Genomic DNA, 15,088 nt, shown 5'->3' with positions numbered 1-15,088 from the left:
GAACAAGAAAAAATGAGATCATATAAGGCAATATAGGATTTGCTGCATTGCGTAGCTTAGGTCAGCGGGAGCACATGCGCGTGGCAACTTTCTTTACGCCAAAGACGAAAGAATGAACAGGAAGAATTTAAGGCATTTTATTATCTATTTCCTGAAAGCTTCGCTTCAAGGGCAAAAAAAAGTCACGCAGAAACACCTCTTAAGCATTGTACCACTTGCCACGCAGCGCTGTGTCATTATGAATGTTCTAAAAATTGATCCAACCAGTATAAAGAACAGCGCTCTGGTGACGCGAACTGCTGGGGAGGGCCGCGCAAGGTAAGTCGATGATGCAGGCAACCTACTGCTGGTGGCGGCGCCGGGTGCACTGATGCCACTCCGATTGTTATTAGCTACTATCGCTATATAGCGCCTTATTCATCCGCGTCGGACCGTTATTAACCGTGATCAACAGCACTCCTGCGAGGGCTGCGTATAGGGCTGCGAGGGCTGGGGTCGAGGCAGAGGGTGCGGCGAGTTCCGATAGATTCGTGAGCGCGGTGTTCTCGCGGCTTAGTTCCGGCTGAACTGATGGTATCTTCGACTGGTCGCCTGTATGCCCCGAAGCAGAGTCGGGTAGATCGGTCGTTTCCCGAGCTCAAAGGTAGGGGACAAGCGCGCAAGCCGAACGTGCGACTCGCTCTCGGAGGAGGAAATTGCTGATGCGAAGCCACGTGACTACTGCCAACGTCCGATGTTTCGCCTATCCAAAGCTCCCGGCGCTGCCGGAAAAACCGGCGGACGTGCCGGCGGGACGAACGTTCGTCGAGACGCCAGCATGCAGTGGCCTAGGTTGCCAAGGTTACGGTGGGCCGTCGCCAACAGCAGCGACGCGGCGCTGCGATGACGTTTCAGTCTCGATGACTGCTCCGACGACAGGGCTCGGAGCGCCTCAGAGCGCTCCAAGACAGAGGAGAGCAATCGAGAAGAACCAGCCGAACGCAGGGCGCGCACCCTCTTTCAACCAGCGGAAGACAACGCCGCTCGCGAGAGCGCTCCAGAGTGCTCAGAAACGACCAGCCGAAGATAGCATGAGAGGCAGCACGAAGTTGGAATTCACTCGCTCCTGCCCGCGTTACCTTGAAAGTGATCGTCTTACGGGACGGACGGACGGACGGACGCATGGACGGTTTTTCTTGTTGTTTTTTTTTTCGACCCGTCAGCGTCGTTTAAATTAGCGCTCAAGCTGATGAATACTTGCTTGCGTACGAAAAATAGTTCGCGAACATGAACGCTTGTCTGGCTCATGTGAGCGCAACTATTTTTTGTTTGATTTGTAGGTGAGGTATCTTTTGTTTTATATACAACGCATTTAGCGATATTTAAGCACTTGACACATTTTAGCAGCTACAAAGTGATTTGTAAGAGCGAATGAAATACACCTCGCAGGCTCTTGTGGCACACGTTCTGCTCGAAATATTTTTTTCATGTGAAATAAAAGGACCGCAGTTGATAACCTGAAAAGCGAAGCATCGACTGCGATAGAAAATTAGTAGACAGATATACTAGGCAAGGATAGTAATTTTATCGGCCGTCTACACTCGTAAGCGCTCACTTACTAACTAAATTTACAAGCATGGTCTCACAGGGAAAGAGAAGCTCCACTCATTCAATGAGCGTCGACACTCGCTGCCAAAACGCGGGTGTGAGAAACAGCAGCAGCATCAGCGATGAAAGTGACTTTCGTGCTGCATCTCCGATTCGACGCGACCTAAAAGGCGACAGCACAGCGCACACGAACTTACGAGCCTTCGGCACACCTGCACTTTGAACCCACCGCAGATCGCTTTCAAGGTAGGGCCCGCGCAGCCGCACTCAGCGTCGTCTACGAAACCGCTGCAGGAGTAGAATGACTCCCCACCTCTCCAATGTGTAACACTGCGTGCTTCCTAACCCGCCTTCTTCCATAGTGCGCCCAAGATCAAGACGCCATCCTCTGCTCACCCTCGCGAGCTTTCACTCGCACTTAAACCATTCGGCACACGGCCACGCTGTTATCGCGCTGGGCCTTTATAGGAAACACCACGGTTACTTATGAAAATGGGCATGTCCTTAATGTTTACTCTATGTCTCCTGGAGGTCTCACGAGAAAACATTCCTTATGTTTCCTACATGTTGAAATTTGGCCACTGCTTTTATGTTGCCCTGCATTTGCCCGTCCTTTATATATCCTTTATTTTGCCGTACTTTATGAGTGCTACATGTTGAAATGTGGCCACTCCTGTTATGTCTCGTATGGGTCCGTACTTTAGCCATCTTTTATGCTACCATCCTTTATGCATCCTAGATGTTTAAATTTGGCCACTGCTTTCATGTTTCTTTCACATGTTCCACCTTTATGCACCCTTTATGCGGCGCTATTGGTAAAACGCTGCATCTTACGTATACATGCATAAATTAAGATTTCCCTGTGCATAAATATTTAGGCACATTTTGTGAGCTTTAAACTTTTGCATAGGTCTTTATTATGAGGTAAGTGTTCTCTAAATATGCAGCGTACTGATTAGAACTATGCTTGTACAGAGAAATTCACGCACAATTGTTCTATAATAATAATTTAGCACAATATAATTCTTGCAGTACCACTTGTACCATCCCCAGTGCAGTGTTGCTGTTGTTCTAGATACGTTTTTCTCACAAATGCACTTTGCAAAGGTTTTTCTGAGATTACAAGTACTTTATTAGACTATCTGCATGTTGTTACGTTTCGCCTACGACGCGCGGTATAGCCGGCGCGGATGCAACGGACGCCGGGGCTTCGTTCAAAGCGGCAGACATTTTGGCCCGTTCGGCGCCGCCGCTACGCCTCCCCGCCAAGCGCGTCCAGGCATGTTCCAATGCCACGTGTCTTCGTGTGCGTGTGTGTGTGTGTGTGTGCATGTTGGTGCCCACGCTTGTCGAAGCGCGGCAGCCGGGGAGAGGAGCTCCCCCAACTGTGAAGCGAGGAGGTCTGACCGGCGCCGGCCCGGCGGATGCGTCACCTACGCGTCCCAACGTTCCCGAGCGGCGCCGGCCCGGCGGATGCGCCACCTACTCATCCCAACGTGCCCGAGCGGCGCCGGCCCGGCGGATGCGCCACCTACTCATCCCAACGTTCCCGAGCGGCGCCGGCCCGGCGGATGCGTCACCTACGCGTCCCAACGTGCCCGAGCGGCGCCGGCCCGGCGGATGCGCCACCTACTCATCTCAACGTGCCCGAGCGGCGAAGTCACGTGCGCGTCTATAGAGGCGTTCCTTCTTGCCCTCAACTGCGAGAGTATAAAAGCAGCTGCCCCCGGACGCCAAGAGGGAGGCTCCGATGTCTTCTGTTGAGTAACGTGCACTCCCGTCTCTCTACTTCGGTCGACCTGACCGCCCGCTCTTATGCTATGCTTGAATAAACAAGTTGTTCTGTTACCAGTCGACTCATGCTTTGCCGGGACCTCCGGATGCTTCCAGTTGTGCCCCAGGCCGCCAGGCCAACGCTACCCTTGGGGCTTGCGACCCAGGTGCAACAACGGGCGTCAGCGCTGAGGTTCCAACAACTGTCTGCCAGCGGTGAGATCGCGACAACGGAGGCCAGCAGCGAAGATATGCAGTTGACTGTATGCTGAGCAGCACAACGACCATCCGGAAGCAGTGCAACGAGCCCTGTGTGATGACTGGTTGCCTGCAGCGGAACGACTGCGCTGAATTCTTGGCTGCGAGGTTTGGTGAGTGCGGGACTTTCTTCTTCTGAGTTTTGCCAGGCTTTTGTTAGTGTCAGAAACAGAGCTGGTAATTGTGGTTGTCGTTGCTGCCGGGTTAGTTTGCGGCAAGACAATAGTAGGCAGTAGAGAAAGCAGCATTCAGAGCAGCCATGGATTTGAAGTCGTTGCGTAAACCGAAATTGCTGGAGCTTGCAAGAGAGTTGGGTCTGGATGTCTCAGACAAACTTAGAAAACCAGAACTGCTGAGGGCTATTCTTGAGTTAGAAGCTGAGGATGACGAGCTGTCGGAATGCCTTGAGACCATTGAGGAGAGGGAGACGGCAAAAAGACAGGAGCGCGAACTTAAAGAGCAAAAAGAGGTTACCTGAGAACGTGCGGTACTGGGTCTTGGATAGGCCAGACGTTTGTACGGTGGCTAAAGCCGCTGAGCTAGCCGAGGAGTTTGTGACGCGTCGGGTTCGCGGAGCTAAGGACGGTCAAAAGGGTGAATTTGGCTCGAAGTTTGAGAGGCCGAAGTTCACACCCATGAGAGCAAAGGGGAACACACGTAGTGCGGATGCGAGTGAAAGCAGTGCGACCGAACCTAAGGAGACGGCGGCAGCCGAAGCCGAACGCAGAAAGCGGTTCGAGACGAGGCAAGCGCGCGTTTGTTATACGTGCCAGAAGCCGGGTCACTTTTCGGCGCAGTGTCCGGAAACAAAACCAAAAGTTGTGTTTTTGTCATTATGCAGCACTGACGAGAACGTGAAGCTTCTCGAGCCTTACATGCGAGACCTCCTCGTGAACGGGAAAGAGTGCCGAGTGCTTCGCGATTCCGCAGCTACAATGGATGTAGTTCACCCCTCTTACGTAGAACCCCATATGTTCACGGGCGAGTGCGCATGGATCAAGCAAGCCGTGGAAGCTCATAGCGTGTGTCTGCCCGTAGCAAAAGTGCTTATTGAAGGACCTTTCGGAGCGCTTGAGACGGAGGCGGCAGTGTCATCTATGCTGCCCTCCCAGTACCCGTACCTATTTTCGAACAGGTCCGATCACCTCCTGCGCGAGAAGGGGCTTTTGTTTGGTGAGGCTAGCGTTCAGGCCTTAACCAGATCGAAGGTTCGGGAGCTCGCTGCAAAGGCGGTAGTTGCGGGGCCGACGTTATCAAACAATGAAAAAGGGTCAGAGGCGCAGCAAGCTGATATTCAGAGCACGCCCGAGCTGAATAAAATTGAGTCTGTAACGTTAAAGGCACCAGATACTGGAGAGGAAATGCCCGACGCGGGAAAGTTAGAAGAGCTATCTACAGATTTGCTCATCGCGCCTACGTCAGACGGACTTAATAGGTTGCTAAAAGTCAGCCGGTCGGCTTTGATAGCCGAGCAAAAGAAGGATGGCAGCCTAGAAAACATACGCTGCATTGTCAAGGAAGGCATCGCCAAGAAAAATGCTCGCTTTGTGGAAAGAGGTGGGGTCCTGTACCGGAAGTATCTAGACCGCAGGGGAGTGGAGTTCGATCAGCTGATCGTGCCTCAATGCTATCGTGAGGATCTGTTGCGCTTGTCGCACGGGGGTTCGTGGTCCGGACACCTAGGAGTTAAGAAAACTAAGGACCGTCTCTTGCAAGAGTACTATTGGCCAGGGTGTTTTCGGGACGCAGACCATTTCGTGAGGACATGTGACACCTGTCAGCGGGTGGGCAAACCAGGGGAAAAATCGAGGGCGCCTTTGAGATTGGTACCTATCATTACGGAGCCTTTTAGACGGCTCGTTATTGATACAGTGGGACCTCTGCCGGTAACAGCCACGGGGTACAGACACATTTTGACTGTGATCTGCCCAGCGACAAAGTTCCCTGAAGCAGTGCCGCTTAAAGAACTCAGCTCAGTTGAGATAGTCAATGCACTACTGTCCATATTTGCGCGAGTTGGTTTTCCTGCGGAAATCCAATCAGATCAGGGCACAGTGTTTACTAGCGCTTTGACGACAACTTTTCTCGAAAGGTGTGGGGTAAAGCTGCTACACAGCTCAGTGTACCACCCACAGTCGAATTCCGTTGAGAAGCTCCACTCCGTCATGAAGCGCGTGTTGAGAGCATTGTGTTTTGAACATCAAACTGACTGGGAGCTGTGTCTGCCTGGGGTGATGTTTGCATTAAGGACCGCGCCGCATGCGGCTACGGGGTTTTCGCCAGCTGAGCTGGTGTACGGTCGCTCGCTGCGATCTCCGCTTCGCATGCTTCGAGAATCGTGGGAAGGCAGGGGCGACGACCCAGTCGTGGTGGAGTACGTGCTTAAGCTCCTCGAACGCTTAAGAAGGGCACAGGAGTTGTCAGGTGAAGCAATGGCAAAGGCCCAGCAGAGGGCCAAGGTTTATTATGATCGGACAGCCAGGGCCCGTCGTTTTGAGGTGGGCGATGAGGTCGTGATATTGCGCACATCGCTACAAAACAAACTAGACGTGCAGTGGGCGGCCCAGCACGAATTGTTCAAAAACTGTCGGACGTCAACTACGTGGTGAGTCTGCCAGGAAAGCGGAAAGCACAGCAAGTTTACCACTGTAATCTGCTCAAACCTTATAGACAAAGGGAAGCAGTGGTGTGCATGATGGTAAACGTTCCTGAAGAGCTTCCGGTCGAGCTTCCGGGACTACGCTCAGTGACGAACAGGGAAGACACCGGTCAAGTCATTAGTGACCTTATCAGTAAAGCACCGCTGTCGCCTGAGCAGAAAACCGAACTACACCAGCTCTTACAAGAGTTTCAAGGTCTGTTCTCTGAGAGGCCTGGTAGGACTTCTGTCCTTACTCATGACATAGAACTTACCTCCCCAGAGCCAGTACGATCCAAGGCGTCTCGGGTGTCACCCCGCCAGAGCGATATTATGGAGGCTGAGGTAAAGAAAATGCTACAGCTCGGAGTTATTGAGGCGAGTGAGAGTGATCATACCTCCCCTTTGATTTTAGTTGAGGTACCGGGCAAGGAACCTCGTCCTTGCGTCGACTACCGCAGGCTTAATTCCATCACTAAGGATCAAATTTATCCGATCCCTAACATCGAGGAGCGCCTTGAGAAAGTTAGTAGCGCTCAGTTTATTTCCACCCTAGATCTTGTCAGGGGTTATTGGCAGGTTCCACTTACAGAAGAGGCTAGTAGGTATGCGGCGTTCATTTCACCAATGGGAACGTTCCGTCCTAAAGTTTTGAGTTTTGGTTTGAAGAACGCGCCATACTGTTTTTCAAGCCTCATGGATAAAGTGTTGCGGGGACAGAAAGAATTCGCTTTACCGTATTTAGACGACGTAGCGATATTCTCCGCATCCTGGGCTGAGCATATGGCACACTTGCGGGCAGTGCTAACCCGTCTGCGCGAAGCGGGCTTGACAGTCAAGGCTCCTAAGTGCCAGTTAGCACAGGCCGAGGTTGTCTACCTCGGTCACGTGATTGGTCAGGGTCGTCGCCGCCCCTCTGAAATAAAGGTGGCCGCTGTGCGAGACTTCCCGCAACCGCGCACGAAGACCGATATTCGGTCGTTCTTAGGTGTCGCCGGCTACTATCAGAGGTACATCCACAGGTACTCTGATATCGCGGCTCCCCTGACGGATGCTCTAAGAAAAACAGAGCCCGAAACAGTCGTCTGGGACGAGACAAAGGAAAGAGCTTTTAGCGCCCTAAAGAGCGCCCTAACAAGCCGGCCTGTGCTACGATCGCCAGACTACACAAAAGGGTTCGTAGTTCAGTGCGATGCTAGTGAGCGAGGCATGGGCGCTGTACTGTGCCAACGGGAAAATGGAGAAGTAGAACACCCCGTCCTGTATGCTAGTCGTAAGCTGACCAGTCGTGAGCAGGCGTATAGCGCCACCGAGAAAGAGTGTGCATGTCTCGTGTGGGCCGTTCAGAAATTGTCATGCTATCTAGCCGGCTCGAGGTTTATCATTGAGACGGATCACTGCCCTCTCCAATGGCTGCAGACCATCTCTCCCAAAAATGGCCGCCTCCTGCGCTGGAGCCTCGCTTTGCAACAATATTCCTTTGAGGTGCGTTACAAAAAGGGGAGTCTCAACGGTAACGCCGATGGCTTAAGTCGAAGCCCCTAACGTAGGAATCAGCCTCAAAATTGTTTGTTACTGATGTTTTTCTTCCTGAGGCAGGATATTTAACATATTGCTTTTGTTTAGTGTTTCAAAGTGATGACATGCTTTCTAGTGCAATTTTCCAATTTGTGGACGCGTTCTGAGTGCTGCTAGACTACTGTAAGGAACTAGGCAGTGGTATAAAAGGGGAAAGAGCCTGGCAGGGCTTAGTGAGGGTTGTGCCGTGCTTGCTGACTGAGCGGTTGAGTTTCAGCGTAGTTCTAACGCTTGCCGGGAACGAGAACAAAAATGTGAACTCTCCCGAAGTCACTTTGCAGTGTCCTGTGTGAACCTGAACGAGAGAACGAGGCCTTCTCTGTGCGCTGCGCTCAAGAAACGTCGAGGGACGCCCGACTTCGGTTATGAGCATCATCGAGCGACATCCCACCGGACAGCGGATGCAGTCCCCTGACCTTCGGGATCTCCTTCCCCCGGCGGGGCGGTCTGTTACGTTTCGCCTACGACGCGCGGTATAGCCGGCGCGGATGCAACGGACGCCGGGGCTTCGTTCAAAGCGGCAGACATTTTGGCCCGTTCGGCGCCGCCGCTACGCCTCCCCGCCAAGCGCGTCCAGGCATGTTCCAATGCCACGTGTCTTCGTGTGCGTGTGTGTGTGTGTGTGTGCATGTTGGTGCCCACGCTTGTCGAAGCGCGGCAGCCGGGGAGAGGAGCTCCCCCAACTGTGAAGCGAGGAGGTCTGACCGGCGCCGGCCCGGCGGATGCGTCACCTACGCGTCCCAACGTGCCCGAGCGGCGCCGGCCCGGCGGATGCGCCACCTACTCATCCCAACGTGCCCGAGCGGCGCCAGCCCGGCGGATGCGCCACCTACTCATCCCAACGTTCCCGAGCGGCGCCGGCCCGGCGGATGCGTCACCTACGCGTCCCAACGTGCCCGAGCGGCGCCGGCCCGGCGGATGCGCCACCTACTCATCTCAACGTGCCCGAGCGGCGAAGTCACGTGCGCGTCTATAGAGGTGTTCCTTCTTGCCCTCAACTGCGAGAGTATAAAAGCAGCTGCCCCCGGACGCCAAGAGGGAGGCTCCGATGTCTTCTGTTGAGTAACGTGCACTCCCGTCTCTCTACTTCGGTCGACCTGACCGCCCGCTCTTATGCTACGCTTGAATAAACAAGTTGTTCTGTTACCAGTCGACTCATACTTTGCCGGGACCTTCGGATGCTTCCAGTTGTGCCCCAGGCCGCCAGGCCAACGCTACCCTTGGGGCTTGCGACCCAGGTGCAACAACGGGCGTCAGCGCTGAGGTTCCAACAATGTTAGTTCGAATACCATGTCTGCTCACAGCTGACCTCTAGAATGTGGTCCTCGTTTGAGAGCTCACAGGACACCTGAAAAACAAAGCAAACAAATGCCAAACTTTTCACTTATGCAATAAATTTCGTATAGGCACGAACAGTTTCCCTGCATGCACACAGCTAAGAAACGTTCAAAAATCGAAAGGCAGTGGCAACACTGAAGTCTTACACTAACTCGTTCGTTTAAAAGAGACAGTGCTGTTGCTGTTAGCCCACGCAGTCAGATACAAAACTTCTATACCTTTTCCTCAGTAGTCTGCCCGACATTGCGCCCGCCTTAACTGTAACAGCCGCACGTGAAAGGTGGGTGTATGAGTGTCAAATATCGAGTGGAAGGCATCGCTTCAAAAGAGCACACCTTATTATGCAGTGCTGCAACGCACTGTCTTAAACTATGACCGCAAGAGCAGGCATCATGTTCAGCATATGCAAATAATAATAAAAGCCAACGTCTGATTTATATGTCTCGAACAAAAAGAACCTTGCCTGTTGTGATATCAGTCTATATTTGCCGTGGAACGTGGAACACAACTACGCGAGTACTTCCAAGAACACCAACAATGCAGGCAGGTTCTCGTGAAAATGGACTTCAAATTAAACTGTGTCTATAAAAAAAAATAACATTCACGCGAGAGAATTGTCAAACACAGCAGCCGCATGCTCATTCGCGCTGCCCACGACACATCGACATACATTACACAGGTAACCTGTGGAAATGCATATATATGGAAGAACTTCTTCCATATAAAAGTACCGAAGAGACAGTAACTTTCAGCGTTTACATAAATGTTTGCCCATTCAGTCCCAAGAATCAGCGGAGGTAACTATTACTGCAGTGCAGAATGCAAGCAAGCAGTAAGAAAAAATACCTTTCACATAAATTCTCGTGAAACTATTCCTTAAATGTGCACAGCAACATCAGAAATCTACGCTTCGGAAGCGCGCTGTTCTCGTTGCACGAAACTTATTAGATGAACTACAAGCTGCAACAACGCGCCCAAGCGTAAGACATGCTTACCTTTTAAGATGGGAAGTCATCAAACGCTCCTTAGTGCCGCTGGCACCGCGGCACCAACGCTCTTTGCGGCGCAAACACTGTCATATCGCCGATGAACTCCACCACACGAACGCCCAACTATCAACAAATTCATCTACACACCATGGTTCGAAGCCATAGTACCACATTTTTCACAACACGGACAGGCGAGAACAAAGGCAGCTTGGATAGGTCCTGTAGTACGCGGCACGCTAGACACTGGTGTATGGCATGAAACATACCACGAAATAATAGTGTTACACGCGTCCAGAGGTTTCGTGATGGTTAGTGCACACGATAGGGACCACATTTCATCTATAGGCACTTTCAAAATATTAACAAATCATCGTCTTACGGCAACGTGCACTCATACCCACACAACATGGTCCGGCTGCGCAGCTCAATATAACGGCCAGTAATTTTGCCGGGCACACAGGGATGGGTGGATGGATACTATGAGCGTCCCCTTTGGAAAAGGCCGGTGGGTTGCGCCACCAAGCTCTTGCTATTACACTCCCTAATGTCCTACCTCGGTTAAACAATAAAAAAAGAAAGAAAAAAAGCACTATGAACTCCCAAAACCAAATTTTCTGATCCCCTATTGCGAACTGTCTTTTGTATGTCTCCGTTTTTTGTCGTCTCGCTAAATTTCTTCCATCAATCCTCGAATCGCCTCTTGCTAATCCCTATTGTGGACATGTTTACCTTTCCGCTGCTCTCGCTGAACCCAAGGGCTTCAAGGAGTCCAGTGGTGCCTAAATCGACCGCTGAGTAGACGTTTTCACATTCTAACAAAAGATGCTCCATAGTTTCCCTAGCTTTACCGCAGTAAGCACATGCTTCTTCTTCCTTCTTATATGTCGCTTTATAGGTGCGTGTTCTAAGGCATCCCCATCTCGCTTCGAAAAGTAATGAGCTTCCCTTTGAGTTATCATAAATTGCTTCTTTCCTGATTTCGTTTTTCCTCTTAAGTAGCTACTTGTGGCAGCTTTCGTTTCCATTGCGGCCAACCATGAGAGTATTTCAGCCTCTCTGACTTTCCGCTTGACGTTCTTTGTTGCTGCCTTGCCCATCCTACAGGCCGCATACTTGCTGGTAAGCTTCCTAGTTCTCTTCCTCCATTGTGAATCAATGTTTTCTTGTACAGATACCTCAACACTCTCCCAGCCCATTTACTTTCTTTCATATTCCTCTGTCCTTCTTCATACTCAATTTTGCTGCGAGCTTCCCTCACTTAATAACTAGTCCAGCCCATATCACCCTCCACAGCTTCATTTGTAGTCTTCCCGTGAGCACACAATGCGAGGCGACCCACTGGCCTCTGGTTCCCATCGAGTCCTGATTGTAGCGATGATTTACAACAAATAACCGCGTTACCAAAAGTAAGTCCTGGAACCATTACACCTTTCCACATACCTCGGAGCACCTTGTACCTATTGTATCCCATAGTGCTCTCTGCTTCCATTATGGCTGCATTTCTCTTCTTCAATGTTATTGTTGTTTCCTGTGTTTCAATATATCTATTGCCTTTGTTTATCTATATACCAAGGTATTTATATTCGGTTACCCGAGGTATTTCCTAGCCCCGTATCTCCACTGTCTGTTCGCTGTTTTCCTTGAATACCATAATACCTGATTTTCTAACACTAAATTTGAAACCTAAATTGTTAATATCTGTGGACAGGAAGGCAACAGCCTTTCTATCCAGACGTTGCAAATCACTTTGCTTGTTAGCTAGCAAGACAATGTCATCCGCATAAAATAAACCTGGGAGCTGCTGCTCTACTACTGTACCTGCCTGTTTGTATGAGAGATTAAACCTGATATTACTTCCTTCTAGCGCCCTCTTCATCCTCACCATGTACATCATAAACAGCAGCGGGAATAAAGGGCACCCCTGCCTGAGTCCCTTGTTGATATGAGCTTTTTCCTCTCTCCTCATCCCTTTCCATTCAACGCAAATGGTATTTTCTAGGTAAATCTCTCTCAAAAGCTGTAGACAACCGTTACCTAAGCCTTCCCCTTCCAGAATATCCCACGAAAGGTTGCGGTCTACGTTGTCGTAGGCTCCTGTAATGTCTAAAAAGGCCACATACAACGGTCTGCTTTCTGCTTTTGATATTTAAATACACTCACTAAGAACAAACAAGTTATCATCTAAACACCTACCAATTCTTAAGCCATTCTGAAGTTCTCCCAAAATATCATTGTTTTAATTTGATAGCCTGCATTGCTACCCTGTATATTACCGATGTAATAGTCAACGGTCTATACGAGTGAACTCTGTCTTTTTCTCGCTTACCTTTATAAATTAAATTATTTCGACTTTGTCGCCGACTGTCTGGTATTCGTCTTCTTTTAAAGTTTTTTGCACTGCTTTCACGAGAGCTTCCTGACTTTTTGGTCCCAGTTCCAAAGGCGTGACAGGTTGGGCAAGTTGGTATGTCTTGACTGTTTGACAGTCATGACACACCAACTTGCCCAATCTGCCACGCTTTTGACCTTCAGTTCTAGTTCAACGGGCCCCTCTCTTGCTACAACTCGCGACCCGTATGCTACTGTTTCGCTCATCGCGGCAACCGTGTGCAAAGCCCGTACCTTGGTATTCTGTGCTCGCCGCAAGATCATCCCACTGGAAGTAGGTTCCCTTTTTGGTGGATTCATTCCCTCATCCGGACATTTGGACAGAATCTGCAAAATACTCAAATCCGAGTTGCACAGGCAGGCTCGACTCTACCGCCAGCTGCTCTCTAGTCAGCTAAATGTTTCTACGGAACCTTCTTCGTTCGGTCTGACGCTGCGGAAATTTCCACGCTTTGCTGACCAGAAAACTGAGTGCCTGTGACAGTGCCAGTTGCGTGAACTTCGTGGTCGTTGTTCCGGGAGAAGACCGACTCCTGGAAACACTGTTCAGTCGCCGGAAAACTTGGACCTACCAGAACGCATCCACAGCGTTTTGGCCTTGGGACCGAAATTCGCGGTGGAGTCTAGTAAACCACCGGAAGAGATGATTTCAATGGTTAGGCAGATTTCCAAGTTCGCGGCGGAAGAGGATGTCTCGCGCGTTACTTCCGAAGGTGTAGGGGCCATATCCCGCTCTAGACAGGCACTTCCGAAGGTTTCTTTGAGACGTGTAGCTAACTATCTGCGTGACAATTCGATTTGCGTGTTAGCGGCAGATGAAGAAGGCGGGTTCCGTGTACTCTTAGAAGGGAATTTTCACGCAAAAGCTGGTCGTGCAATCTCCGCCGTTTTTAAGCGACAGAATACAGTGTCTTTAAGTAAGGTAAAAGCTAAGGCTAAGAAACTTTGCAGGGAATGTAACTTGGACAAAATGTTGAGAAACATTGCCAGCAGCAAACGAGGTCACCTATAAGTGTTTTTAGCGTGAAAATGCACAAACCTGACGTCCCGCTGAGGGTTATTGTTTCAGAAAAGGGCACGTGGCAGAAGTCTGTCGCACTGTTTCTGCAGGCCGAGCTAGCCGTTTTATCCGTGAATGACCCGTTGTTAATACGCAACTCCGATGTGGTAATTGCATTCTTAAAGGACAACTCTGATCGAGGCTTTCAAGTCTTCTCCGTCGATGTGAAGGACCTCTACTATTCTATTCCTCAGAATGACCTGCTGTCAGCTATTTCGCAGATAATTGATGAATTTGGCGTCACCCGTTTTCAAAATAATGCTGGGCTGTCTAGTAATCACTTTTTAAAACTTTGAGCTTTTATTTGTTATCAACGTTCATTACATGGTATGACACCATCTATGTGCAGAAAACCGGAGTATGCATCGGTTCGTGCATTGCCCCGCTGCTCAGTGATTTATTTTTTGCTCGCCTAGACGTCGTCATGTCAGTGAACCTTAATCAGACTAATATTTTTAAGATACTTTGTTATGTGGACGATATTTTGTTTTGTATTCAGTGTTCCCCGGCTGACCTTGAGACAGGTTGCCACGGTAGTGCCAATAGTCAAAGAATGCCTTGCGCCGCTTGACGTTACCTACGAGCTCCCACAGGATCATACGATCCGGTTTTTGGATCTGCGCTTAGCTTGCTCGGATTTTCACACGTGTTGGTACTATGAACCTTGTGCTAACAAACCACTTGTTGCGTTTCATTCTGCCCCATTATAAGTTGATCAAGAAACGCATTGCTAACCTTTGCCTTAATAATGCTTTGAAAAAGTCGTGCCACCTTAGTGTTTCGTCTAGCTTTGCCTCTCAGGGCGAACGGCTTTCGCAGGCTGGTTATCCCGTGTCCCTACAAGTGTCAGTAGCAGAACGAATTCTACGGGAGTTTAGAACAGACAACCACCATGCAGATAATCCTGCAACTACTCGGGGTAGGACAAGCTTCATTCCTTATATTCCCACCGTCTCACGTAATCTTAAGAAAATCGCCAAGCGAGCGAATGTTCGTGTAGTGTTTTCTGCCCCTAACAAGCCTATGAGAATTTGCAAGCTTACTAATCCGAATAAGGTAGCTCCTCTTAGCTGTGATAAGAATCACAAAAATGAGTTCGTTAATTACACATATTCTGTTGTTTATTGCTTTCCACTCAAGTGTGGAAAACATTACGTTGGTCAAAGTGGTCGATGTCTGAATGACAGGCTGCGCGAACATGGTTACAGTGCCAAGAATTGTATTACAGCAAGGGGGTTTCTTGCGCAGCACTGCAAAACGTGTGGTTGCGAACCTGTCTTAGAGGAATGCATCATTCTAGGTCGTAGTCGTTGTAAGTATGCGCACTGTCATGTTAACACATGCCCTTACGGTACGATGTGCGCATGTTCATATTTGTATCTGTCCCTATATATGCATCCCCTTGTCTGATAATAAACACACTTTGTTCCCTGCCTCCCGACCGTTCACATGGTGTCAGAAGGGGGGCGGCGACGCGTT

This window comes from Dermacentor variabilis, chromosome 8 (genome assembly GCF_050947875.1).
Source record: "Dermacentor variabilis isolate Ectoservices chromosome 8, ASM5094787v1, whole genome shotgun sequence".
In the NCBI taxonomy this organism is placed as follows: Eukaryota; Metazoa; Arthropoda; class Arachnida; order Ixodida; family Ixodidae; genus Dermacentor; species Dermacentor variabilis.
This window is presented reverse-complemented; position numbering follows the sequence as displayed.